Below are 12946 nucleotides of genomic sequence, written 5' to 3'. Positions count from 1 at the left end.
CGACGGGGGGGGGGGGGGTGAGAGAGGGAGAGTTTTCGAGAGCGATCGGGTCTTGCCGGTAGCCTACGCCGCACGACGGGATGAATACCGAATACACGCATATAGGTACATATTTGCGACCGCGCCGCTTCGATTCTCGATGCGCGCGAGAAAGAGACGGCGAACCGTTTTCGCGGTTCAAGTTCACGTGTACACTCGCGTGTGGGTGTGAGCGCGCCATAACCGCGTGATTTATCGCTCTACGTGACCCGACGAGCTACCCGGGCCCTCTCTTCCGCCATCGTTTTCCTCCAATCGTTCGACCTTTGCACGCTCGTCATCCTTCCCTTTCCGCTCGTCGTGCCATCCTCCTCTCCGGTGCCGCTGCAGCATCGACGGAAGCGCCGGCTGATTTAAAACTGACGCGCATTTTTCTTTACGACGTAGGAGGTGGATAGATGCCGGGGTGCAATCGAGCACGCGAGCGCACGAGGAGGATCATGAAGTAGAAATTTAGATCTCTCCGCCTGACGAGGCCCGGCGATGGCGCTCGAAGCGAGTTGGGGAAGGTCATTTTCCACCCTATCGTCCGTGTTAACGTATGATAAACCTGTCGGCCCGCATGAATACCGTATTGTGGAAAATTAATTAAGTTCGCCAAGTTTCGTTCTGTTGGCAGACAGGTGTTCCAGAACTATCACCGGCCCTTCAGCCATCCTTCGCGATACTCGGGGAAGTAAACTAACGGAAGAAGAATGGCTCTTTTGTCCCCGGGGCGTTAATAGTTTTTGAATTAGAGAGCGTCGAGACGAGAATTCTACATTTTTGCTCGACGGCGTACCACCGGGCGCCGTATCAATCGTAATTCGCTATATGCATTAAATAAGCCGGAAATGTATTCGGGGAGAGAGATAAATTTTCGCGTCGAAAAATACGCGATAGAAATATAATTTCGCATTGGAGAATGTGCGATCATTCGTGGCGCGGTATGATACATGGTATGATAACTCACGTCGTCGTCGGCAGCGGCGGCGGCGGCGGCGGCGGCGGTTCGTGCGGTTTAACGGTTACCTCCGATCCCTCTCGCGTGCCTTTATCTTCGGGATATACGCCGGAAACGTATTTTCCCTGTCTTTTTATGCCGCGAGAATCACGATGGCGCGAAAAGGGGACGTATAAAAATCGCGAGGTAAAGAGATACGCGTGCGTGCGGTACTTCTCTGTATATCCGCGACTCTTTTTCATATATTCAGTCTCGATATTCGGGATTCCGCGTACATCCACGCCGGCCAATCAAAATGCAAACTTGAACAAAACTACAAGTAATTGTACAAGCGCGGCTTAAGTGCGATTTTTATGAAAATCACATTCGCTCAGTTTGTGCATTTAGTATTCATTTTCTCAACATTATTGCACGCGTGTGTACGTTAAGAAAGCCTTCCGCAAATGTTTGCAAATTAATGCTAAATATGATGGAGAATAATTTACACTGCTTTAATTATTCTTACGCTAGTTTTGGCCAGCTTTTGGGTTAATGCAGCAATTAATATTCTCGACAAAGAGGTATTATTTCTGTTGCCGTGGCGGGATCGCGATGATAATTCATCCCGCCAAGGCACATACGCGATGATTTTAACTTATGCATGTCATTTTTATTATGATTATTAAAGAAATAAAAAGACTGGAAATCTCTGACGAACAAGTGAAACTTAAGTAAAACTTATCGGCATGAAACTTAAATATCTCTCGTGTTCACGCTACGGTGCACGGTATTCGATATCCTTTTCGCAGCGTTGCGAAAAAGCCGATACGCGAAAGATAGAGAAGAGTCGAAGATAGCGGGCGGAGAAAAAGGCGGAAACACATGCAACAAATAAAAATCACGAAGGCAGGAGGATGTATACGCGTGCCACGCGATTTCCTTTGCCGGGCGCATTCGCATTGACAACGAAATGCGCGATACAATTGCACTGTAAAAAGAAATACAAATAGCGTATTGCGCGAATAACGTTTTCTCACTTCCCCCCTGCTTTCCACGCCTATTTAACCCATTTTCCTCGCAAGACGACGATTCAACCACGGCGCAGACGGCCTCGCGCACGTCTGAAATTATTTTCTTTCACGATTCCTACTTTCAGATCGGCGGGAGAAACGAGGTCCTTTTAATAAGTTTCCGGAAGCAGCACGCAGTTGTAACTCCGACGCCCCCGCCGAGACGCGCCGAATAACGTTCGCAATTTCGAAAGATATTTTCAAACATTTTTTCCCCGCCCGCTCCGCACAGTCGTTCCTGCAATGGGCGACGATCGAGCCATTCACCTTCTTTTTTCCGGGGAGAGATTCTTCTCGCGTTTTACTGCTTCGCGTTTTACACCTTCCTTTTTGCGCTCCAGGGCGCTCCCCGTCGAACCGTGCGCGAATCTTTTTCCTCGTTTTAGCGCTCGATCCGCTCGGTCTAAAATGCCGAAATCGTCCGTCCATGGCGTCCAGTTTTTTTCATTCGGAATTTAATGTTTGATCTCGCGACTCGGCGTCGCTCGCGCGAGAAAAAAATTTCCCGCGTCTCCGTCGCGCGATAAAACCCCGGGACGTGGAAAAATACGGCATTGTGCAGAGAAGATGCATACACACACGCGACGGCGTGCGGCGGTAACAGAGGTTATTTTATTCCGGCCGGGATCTCCTCTTTTCCTCCGGAGTTTGTTAAATTTTAATCGACGCGTAAGGAACCGCCGTCGCCGTTGCGTTGTGTCGCGTGGACTTTGTCCTTTTTTCCTCTTTCTCTCTCTCTGTTTTTTTTTCTTTTTTTTTTTTAACAGCGGCCAAAACGTGCGACCGCCACCGAGACGAATCTCAACTATCGAGAACGCGTCACTCATGTGACAAATTTTAAGCCGGCCCTTTGCAACGAGCGTGATACGGAGATAGAAGGAAAAAATACAATTTGTGCAGAAAAAAGTCGCGTGCGTTTGCTGTATGGATTTTTGCAGGATTCTGGATTAATGTACGTTCATTTAATAACGCGCAACCGAAACAAAGATATGTGATGCTCGTCAACCGGTGAAATATGTATGTAAAAAATATGACAGTCACTGATGAAAAATAGAGTTAATAATAATTATGGTTTGTGAGAAGCGTAATTGAAATGTGAAATAGAAAAAGTGTGTTCCGTAGTTACGCATATTTCCTTTTATACTTTTGCGAAATTATTTACGTGCGAGGAAAAGGATTGCTTGTTTTGATGTGCCTGTGACGTAAAATAACTTGGGCGATAACGAGGATATCGTTAAATCTGTCCGATAAGAGTGAAGCCGCTTGTTTATTCATTCGTGAAAACGTAATCCTATTAAAACTCCTGCTGTTTACACTGCCGGCTTATCGTGGAAAAAGTATTCATCATCCGCGTAATATCGCGAGAAAGTTCTAAGAAATAAATGGCTTCGGGACTTAATGAACCTCGACGAAAGTTCCAGCAACAAAACTGCCGCTGATTACGTTTCAGATTGCTTCGCTCGTACCTTACCCTTCGTTATGTTGCTTGATTAAATCGATAAACCGATAGACTTGTGTATTATTAAATTGCGCTGCGCACGGCCATTTGTATTACTATCGAATTAGGACGCGTAGAATTATGTGCGCTCGGGATTCCCCATCGGGAGTACCGTGCTACTCTGGAAAATCGATCATAGTGCCGTTTACCGTAGTTTTGCAGTTACGAGATATTTTCCTTGCCGCTCTATTTTTCCTATTCTTCTGTTCTCATAGTTATTACATTTTTTACGAAACAATTTTATTTTGTGTAATCTTGATATTGTACAAAATACAATTTATCACGGGAAACCCAAAATTAAAGCTGAAATAGTAAGAAAGGAAGTGTGCGAATGACTACTGGGTGTCCTATCCCGCGTCCCGTGACAGATCCTGCGCTTCCTCGACGTAATCTCTCGCCGCGCACAACAGAAAAAAGTCTGAAAGGGTCGAGTCAGAGGTAGTCGAAGCGGCAGGGAGGGAAAAAGGTTTTCGAATACCAGGTAGAAGCCGCCTTGACGTCCCGAGGAAACGTATTGCCGTTTCCCGGGCAAATTAGTGCCGTACGAAATTACGACTGTTGAAATGGCAATTAGCGATTCAATCGTCGATATGGAGAGTATAATTACGTTGCTCCGTCGTCGGTCCTCTCTCGGCGAAAGAGAGAGGGGCGGAGAGGGAGAGCGAGAAGGTAGACGTTCGAACACGATCAGATTTCGAGTGGATACGATAATAATTGGCGCACTCGCCTGTAATGGGATTAGCGTGTAATGGTGGCGGCTGGTGTACGCACCAGGAATTTACGTACTTGGTCCCCTTGATGGCCGGCGTACACTTAAGCGATTGGGCATAACGCCACGCGACTCACGATAATCGCGCTCCGGTTACGTGCTGCGCATTGACATTCGATTCTGGTTCAACCGTAGATTATTTATGATCAGATGAAGAGGTGGCCGCTTGTCGAACAGGATTCAACCGTATGTCGTGTTTAAGAGATCTACCAGGTATCTTTCTCGTGATTTCTGCTATGCATTTTTGACATTTTTTTTTTTTTTTTTTTTTTTTTATTTCAAGAAAGATATGTAGTCACATGTATTATGCAACACATATTTTACATTTTGTATTTTAATGTAAAATTATTGTATATTTCAATTCTGAATATTTCCTTAGAAAAAATTTCCGATAGCCGGAGATCTGTAACATCTCATTATTTCTGAAGCGAAAAATATCTATTACAAAGAACCGAGCGCGTTGATATCGTCTCCTCGATGCTATTAATGAGGGATTTTCACCGCAAACGCTATTTTTCATATGCTTTAATTCATCGTCTACTTTCAGCAAAATCACGTACTTTATCTTTATAATTTATTCTGCTGTGAAATTATTCGATTATAAACACGAGCGCTTTTTCGAGAGTAAAAAAGCGAGCGAAAGAACGGCGCGACGAAATAAAATAAATTTTGCGTAATTCGAAATACGCAAACTCGTTTCGCTGGCTGAGAAGACCCTAGACGAGGCTGAGAAGGCAAACGAATTATCACGTCGGCTCTCAAGGTCCAACAACTTTAAAGATGGGAGAGCTTCGATAGATATTTGACCTGGATGAAAATAAGGATTCACATATTTATATTCGGATTTACATATTTCGGATGAGAGAAAGATTTTTCTATTATTAATATAAACTGACATTCAGAAATAAGAAAATCGAAGAGGCGAAGGTAAAACTCACTTGGATATACGCTTTCAATATTTTCCCTCTGGAATATTCTCTTTTTAATATGAGATTTGTGGGCACACAACATTCTTATTGACACCGAGGTAGCGTGAATCCACGCACCATCGCTCTCTCAAGAGCCGGCGTGATGTGTGCCGCGGTCTTATCTAAATATTTAATTCTCCCTTTTACGACTCGCGGAAAACATTTTCTCTCCCTTGCCTTTTCCGCGGAGCCGATGTGAGCCGGCGCAGCGCAGGGCAGGACGAGGCAGGGCTTGCAATTGCAGCGACGAATCTGCCGCTTCGTAAATTGGTCGGCGCAAAAAGAAATAGAAGGCTCGGCTGATGGGATAGTGGAAAAGAGCGGCACAAGGTTGCAGAACGTGACCGGATTGTGGCAAAATGCCGTCGGCGAGCGTCAGCGGTTTTTGAACCTTTTTTTTCTTCTTTTTTTCTCTCTCTCTCTCCTTTTTTTTTTTATTTAAAAGCCTCGGGTGTTTTTCCCGACGGCCGATAATCGAGTAACGTGACTTATTAATCTCGCGAGCGCGAATGCAAACAAAATTGCGTCCGCGCCGCCACTGCTGGTTTATCGGCGAGCCGTAGGACCGCGCAAAAAGCGTAATAAATGTGAATCATGGACGCGACGCGCGAAGTTTTTTTCCGCGACGTCGCTAACGCGGCACTTTATCCGCTCAATCGACAGACCCGAATGAATTAATGAAGGGGCGGGTAGAACAAATCTCTCGCGCGGTCGATCCGAGATTTAACTCCGTCGTAGTCGGATGCTTTTTCAGAAGTTTGGATATTGAATAGAGAGGATCGTCTGCGATATTTGTAAAGCAGAGGTGAAAAACCGGAAGAGCGGAAGAGCAAACTGAAAGAGATACGTCATGCAATAAAAAAATACCGCGCGTACAAGCGCAGTAATGAGAATAGATAATATATTTAATTGCGTCGGGGCGAAGTGAATGCGAAAAAGTGCATTCGCCCGTTACAATGAGAATGTGGAGAGTGTGACAGTTATGAGAAATGATCTCGGTTACATTATTTTGTAGTCTATATGTTAAGCGCCATAACCGCATATGGAAAACATGTTTGGTGTTACACAGACATTTTCAAACACATTAATTTAATCGCACCATGTTTCCATATTTTTCCGGTTAATCCGGTTTTCTTTGTGCGTGATGTTTTTACAAAACAACAACGTTGGGCGGAGTTCGCTGAAATTGTATTTCGCTGTCGAACGGTTCGAAAAATAAAAGCTATATTTTGTAAATATAAACTTTACTCGAGTAACTATAACAGGCTATTATCCACGTAGCGACAGAAATTCAGCGATAAACATCACGCTACGATTTTGCATGTGATTTTAACAAGTCAGAATGTCCCGTCAATAAATTTTGCGAGACATCGCAAAGTCAAGAGAGACCGTATTGCGTATATTGTTGATTTAACTAATCGGATTTATATTGACAAATAAATTTGTATCAACAAGCGAAAATATTTCACATATTTATTACTGCCGTAAATATGTGTAATGAGTATATATATTTTTAATTATTTAATAACTAATTTAATTTATGTACAATGACGAATTATTTGCAATATTTGATGTGATTGAAAATCAACATAATTTCGAAAATTTTACATAGGGTGGCTTAAACCAACCGTATCACTCATTAATAACAGATTGCTGAGGTCATTTGAGGTCATTTGATTGCTGAAAACGAAAATCTTTATACCAAAATGTCGAGGCTGCAATAGTTTTTAAATGGGAAGTATTTAAAGTTGACCAATCTTTCAGATTGTTAAAATTTCACGCGCTCAGGTATATTGATCTTTATATTCTTATCATATGAAAAATCTTATTTGACAAATAATTATTTTAAAAACCATTAGAATTATTTGACAAATAATTATTACGCACATTAAACTTTTATTTATCTTTTATGCAAATGTGTAATAAAAGGATTGTATATTTGTATTTAATAATTATATAATAATCGCATAACAATCAAATGTTAAAAATTGCAAAAATTTTTTACAGAAAGATTTTATTTCAAAGTTTCTACGTGCGTTACATTACATAATATTTTACGTGCAATATTTTGCAAATAACAGATAGCAAATAAATGATCACTCGCTCTAAAGTTGCTCCGTCAGCGTTCGATGCTCTTTCTGAGTCTCTTTCTTTTCTCAGTCCTATTTACAGTTTTTCAAGACACTTACACGCGTTCGCGAAGTGAATACAAAAATCGCACTTTATTTTAAATGGCACTCCCGACGCGTACCTTGTCATTTGGACAAAGTAAAACTCGAATATTATCTCACGGATGACACGTTCGACACTCTGTTACATTCGTAACAAGTAACGACGAAAAGAGTGAAATCGAAAACTACGGAAAATAATAAGGATAGTATTATTGGACTGGATAACGTGTCGACACTCGCTACGTCCGTAACAAGTAACAATGTAAAGGGTAAAATCGAAAACTACGGAAAATAATAAGGATAGTACTATTGGAGAGGATAATGCTCTGCTCTATACGAGATGCGTATAATCGAAATCGGAATCGGCACGATTTTTCCTCTAATATGTTTATTGCACTCTTATTATTCGCACGATGGCAGCTTGTACGAGGCAGATCGTTTCGTATCGACACGTTATCTTCTCTAATATTACTATTATTTTCCTTATTATTTTCCGTAGTTTTCAATTTTTTACTCTTTCCATCGTTACTTGTTACGAACGCGGTAGAGTGTCGAATGTGTGATAATTTTTCATACGAATTTTATTTTTTGTTCTAATATGACAAAAAGAGAGCTTGCGTCACTTATATAAATGTTGTGTGATTTTTGTATTCGCGTTGTGAACGTGTGTAAGTGTCTTAAAGAACTACAAGGAGAACTGAGAGGAAGAAGAGGTTCAGGAAGAGCATTAGGAGCTGACGGAGCAACTTAAGTAATCATTTATTTGTTATCTGTTATTGGCAAAATATTGTATGTAACATATTATATAATGTAACGCACATAGAAACTTTGAAATAAAATCTTTCAGTAAAAGATTTGCAATTTTCAATTATTAAGATTATTAGATTTTTTAACGTATTACTTTTAAAATTATGGTTTTCTCGATAAATATATAATTTTTTAAGTAAATATTTAGATAAAAGATGAATAAAAATTTAATATGCATAATTTATCAAATAATTATTTTAAGTGCTGCTATAATTTACATTTAATTTGTATGTTACAGATCGACTTGTGAATAACTCCGCTACTGCGCATCGTGCCGGTAAGTTAATTCAATTTGTTTTATTTTAATATTATTGAAAGAATAGATTGGAAAATAATGTGAAATATATAAGATAAATCTTATTAATAGCAGATTTCTTAGATATTTTATATGGTAGGTATATATAGTTCTCATATAAAAATCTCATATAAAAATCAATATGAGACGTGCCTGAGCACATGAATTTTTGACAATCTAAGAGATTGGCACACTTTAAATATTTCTCATTTAGAAACTATCGACATTTTGGTATAAAGATTTTCGATGTTTCTAAATAACCTGAGAAATCTACTACGCAGAGAAAATGTTATATCAATAATTAGTATGATACTATAAAAGGGATTATGAGTTTAGCTACTATAGTCATTATGTAAAAAATATAGTAAAAATTTTTATAATTTCTTCATGGTCCGCGGCTACCGGCGTACATAATAATTTTTGATATAAAATTTTTTCCGCGCGTGTGTATTAACGGGTGATATGGTTAGTCTGAAACATCCTATATATTCCATAAATTCTGTAATTTATGATTTTGCTGTTAATTACGTTTATATAATTTATGATATGCAATGAATATTTATAGTTTAAACTAAAAAAAAGATAATTACGAAAGACTTTTAACTTTACGTTTATTACGATCGATTTTTAAAATCATCATCTTTTATTATCTTTAAATAAAGTTTGTTTTTGTAATAAAAAAAAGATGTTGAGATATTTTGTTTAAAAGCACTCTTAAGAAATTGAAATTGCTGCTTTGCCAGTCATCGAAAAGAACACAGAGTAAATCGCTGTACAAGTGTTTTCGTTTGATGGTCCTTGTATTGTTCCCGAGTGCACTTTCTTGCGCATTTTTCCGTTTAACTGCAGGAAGTGTACACTTACTACGGATATCGGTGATATAAACCGGGACTTTGGCGCGAATTTGAATAAGGAATGGCCCGTGAATTATTGGCCGCTCTCGGATATCGGCTTTTCTCGCTTCGGCCGGGCGTCGCAAGAGAATCTCCGGATCGAGAGAGGACTCGGCCTGGCTAATTACGCCTCCATCGCGTTTTATTTTATCCCCGACCCTAGAACGAACGAGCCTCCGACTCCTCATTAATACGGCTCGCGAAGCTTTCTTACGAACTTTCCGCTCAGCGGACGTGTAAACGGTGTGAAAGCGACGGGGAGGCCTCGCCCTTTCCTCTCCGCGCTTCTCACTTCACTCGGACGAGATGGAAATGAAATTGGCTGTTGCGTCCCAGATTCGTTCTCGCTGTCACTTCGTATTAAGAGCGCCCAGGATGCTGTGAGCGATCCTCCGGCGTTCTACGTCAGCGCGGCAAATTAAAAACGATGAGGCTCTTATATGAATTTATTAAGAGGACAAGTTGCGCCTGCCCGCAAGAAATTCCCGAGAGCGTAATATTGTACCGCATTAATATATTCCTTTCGATGCGACCGGAACTGCTCGTGCTTAAACGACCAAGTTTTAATGCGCGCGACGCGATTAAGGGAATTATTGACGAAACGATGACGCGGGTCGAGAGGATTTTCCATTCCGTGTCATATTATCATTATTGCCACTCCTGCAAACCGCCGTCCTAGATTGTTTTAAAAATAAGACACTTTACGAGCGACTCTCGACCCAGGGATTTAATCTTGAGGGTCACTCACCGCCACATTGCACGCCATCTTCCACGCGAGAGGGCCGATATCTTGTTTCAATCAGATAGTTTTCATTACTTTTATTACTCGCTCGGCAGCGTTTAACTTTCGTTCCCGGTTTTATCTTCCCCTTTCGACGGGGTGGATTTACGCTATCTCGAGTCCCCGAGTTTCTCCTTCGCGCTGTAGGGTGCCGGTTCTTTCGGTATCGTAATTGAGTGAGACGTCGCCGCTAAAACATGCGATAAAAGTGCGCAATCGTGTTTACAAGCGCGCGGTTGAGAGGAGAGTCGGCGCGAATTAATGACGTTATCCCGATACGTTCTTCCATTCGACAAAAGACATCGAATACACTTTCTTGTTACGGGCGGATCTTTCGAATGGGATTCTCGTGAAAATTCGATATCCATTTGCGAAACATATACGCGTATACGCGTATTACATGTAATCAATTATCGTGTGCGCAACGACACCAGGCTCCCCTTTTCATCGGTTATTTTTTCAGCATTATTTGCAGCATTACATCAGGCCGCCGGGCAAATTAAATACCATACATGAAACTAATTTCATTTATTCGTCATAGATTAAATTACTTATTGCTGTATATTTTACAACAAAAATATCGGCACGTACGTGCCGCGCTCGGACGAACGTTAAGGATCGCGCGCGGCGGTTCAATCCGTACGCGCGCGCACGGACGTGCTCGATATACGTTCGACAAATGTTTACCGGCGGGCTTCGATCTGACGTTAATTCACTTAATATACCCGATCGCGCGTCGGTAAACGATATCTTCCAGCCGCACAGCGTAGAAGCGATCCGTCCGTCCGATGGCGACGACCTCGCCCTCGTCCTCGATCATCGCCCTCGTTTTCATCGTCGCAGCGGCAGCCATCGGCGCATCGATTTCCTCGCTTTATTTATTCTTTTACGCGCCCGGCGCGGCTTAACGTGTCACTTGCCCGATACCCGATATAAGACAACACACCGCCGATGGAAAATGCGGCGGATGAATTTTACCTCCCGTTCAACATCAACAATATTGATTAAGTACACAGCATCACGCCGGCCACCGCGACCATCATCGCCGTTCTCTGTTATCGCGATAACCGTATGGCCACTTCGCAACGATGTCACTGGACGTATAACAAGCGCGATGGACCATGTTCCTTTTTTTTTCCGTATAACGCGCCGGATCGAATTACGTCGGGTCCGAATGAAATATCCCTCTCGTCATAGGGGCGATTTTTCAAGAAGAATCGGATATCGTCGCAGTGACTTTCTCTGTTCCGCTTCGTTATTAATCGGGGCCGATAAACGCGTTGAATAACTGAGGAATTTGACGTGCGGGAAAAATTGACAAGGGGATATTTTTTTCCCGTTAAATATGTATCTTTCGGATCTTGCGCGGTGGGTTATTTTATATCTATTGCGAAATGTTATTTCAGTGCGCTCTGGAATAGACGGGTCGTGTTTTTGTAACGTACTCTTCAGCCATGTAATTGCTGCGATTTGATTTCCGCGGCTAGAACGAAATATAAACGATCTGTATGATGTAACGCGTGCGAAATAAACGGCACGCGAATTCGTGAAGTGTAATGCAAAATTAATCAGAATAATGATGAACTTAACAATCCTCTGCCGATGCGAACGTAACGTGAGATAGCGACTGGATTCGACCCGAATTCGGTGTAATTAATTTGTGAATGAACGATGTAAACGATGAAATCAATGGTACAGCCATTTCTATCTCATAAATGCGTAACAGTTATAGAGTGCCCGTTTATGATGGTAAAAAGCCGATTTTTTTAAATGCATCCGTTGCGCATTTTCGGATATAAAAAAAATATATATATATATATATATATATATCTCTTGCGACGATGATAGAAACGGGCGAAACACATAAATAAACAAACATTTCAGTATATTTTTGATAATGGTATATGTGTCGTTAAATAAATATGGAATTAAATATTTGCTCAGTGCAATGCGCGCCAAGTGCAGCGTACCAGATACGACAACAGCGGGATACGAGTTTCGTAGCAGAAAGTGCTACGAAAATACACACTTCCACAATCTTCTCATTAGAAAATTCCCTCGGCACACAATCGCCGAAGAAGATTTGAGGCGATTTTTCGCGTTCTGCCGAGAAAACGGTAGAAGGAAAACCGCGGGAAGCTTTATAAATCTTAACGTCCACAAAGTGGAGCACTTATTTCTATTTTAATCGTCCTCCTTTTATCCCTCTCCTGCCCCTTTTATCCCTGCTCCCGTCCGCTCGCCCCACCATCCCCATTGCGATAAACCGACGTCTTCGCGGCAAGCAAGTACTCCTTTCCATCCTCGGTGAGCGAGCTTACGTCGCTCTCGGACAAGTGTCCATTTACTCCAAAAGGGCCGAAGAGCGTAGTAGTCGCGCAGTAAATCTCTCCCTCTGTCTCTCTTCTCATCTCGTCGCAGCGGGTATCTTCCTTTCATCTGCCCGACAGCGAGGGCGGCCGACAAGCGAGAATTTCGCGGCGAACGAGCGAAAGGAAATTACGTTCGCGGTGTCAGCTCTTAGGGCGTGTTTCCTCAAGAGATCCCTATGCTCGATCAATATTGCGTGCGGCGATGCCTATTGTGGAATATTACATAACCGCGTTATGAATTATATTGATTATTATTATATTTAAAAGTCATTATATGTACATATAGTATTTGAAAAATAATTAATTTTTTCTTCTCTAGAAATTAATAATTTTCATGATTTATGAAAGAGGTAAAATGCTT

At 41.7% G+C, this 12946-nt stretch overlaps 1 protein-coding gene across 5 annotated transcripts in view; it reads left to right on the top strand.

The window, feature by feature from the left end:
* LOC105677977 (neuroligin-1-like) overlaps positions 1-12946 on the top strand; it is a 200330-nt gene that overhangs the window by 128159 nt on the left and 59225 nt on the right. For all 5 annotated transcript variants that reach the window (XM_067361303.1, XM_067361304.1, XM_067361306.1 and 2 more), the window contains one exon: positions 8483-8521. The gene's annotated coding sequence lies outside the window, so the exon portion shown is untranslated. The remainder of the gene's footprint in view (positions 1-8482; positions 8522-12946) is intronic.

This window comes from Linepithema humile, chromosome 1 (assembly GCF_040581485.1).
Source record: "Linepithema humile isolate Giens D197 chromosome 1, Lhum_UNIL_v1.0, whole genome shotgun sequence".
In the NCBI taxonomy this organism is placed as follows: Eukaryota; Metazoa; Arthropoda; class Insecta; order Hymenoptera; family Formicidae; genus Linepithema; species Linepithema humile.
Note: the sequence above shows the minus strand (reverse complement) of the source record. Positions and strands in the feature narration are given on the sequence as shown.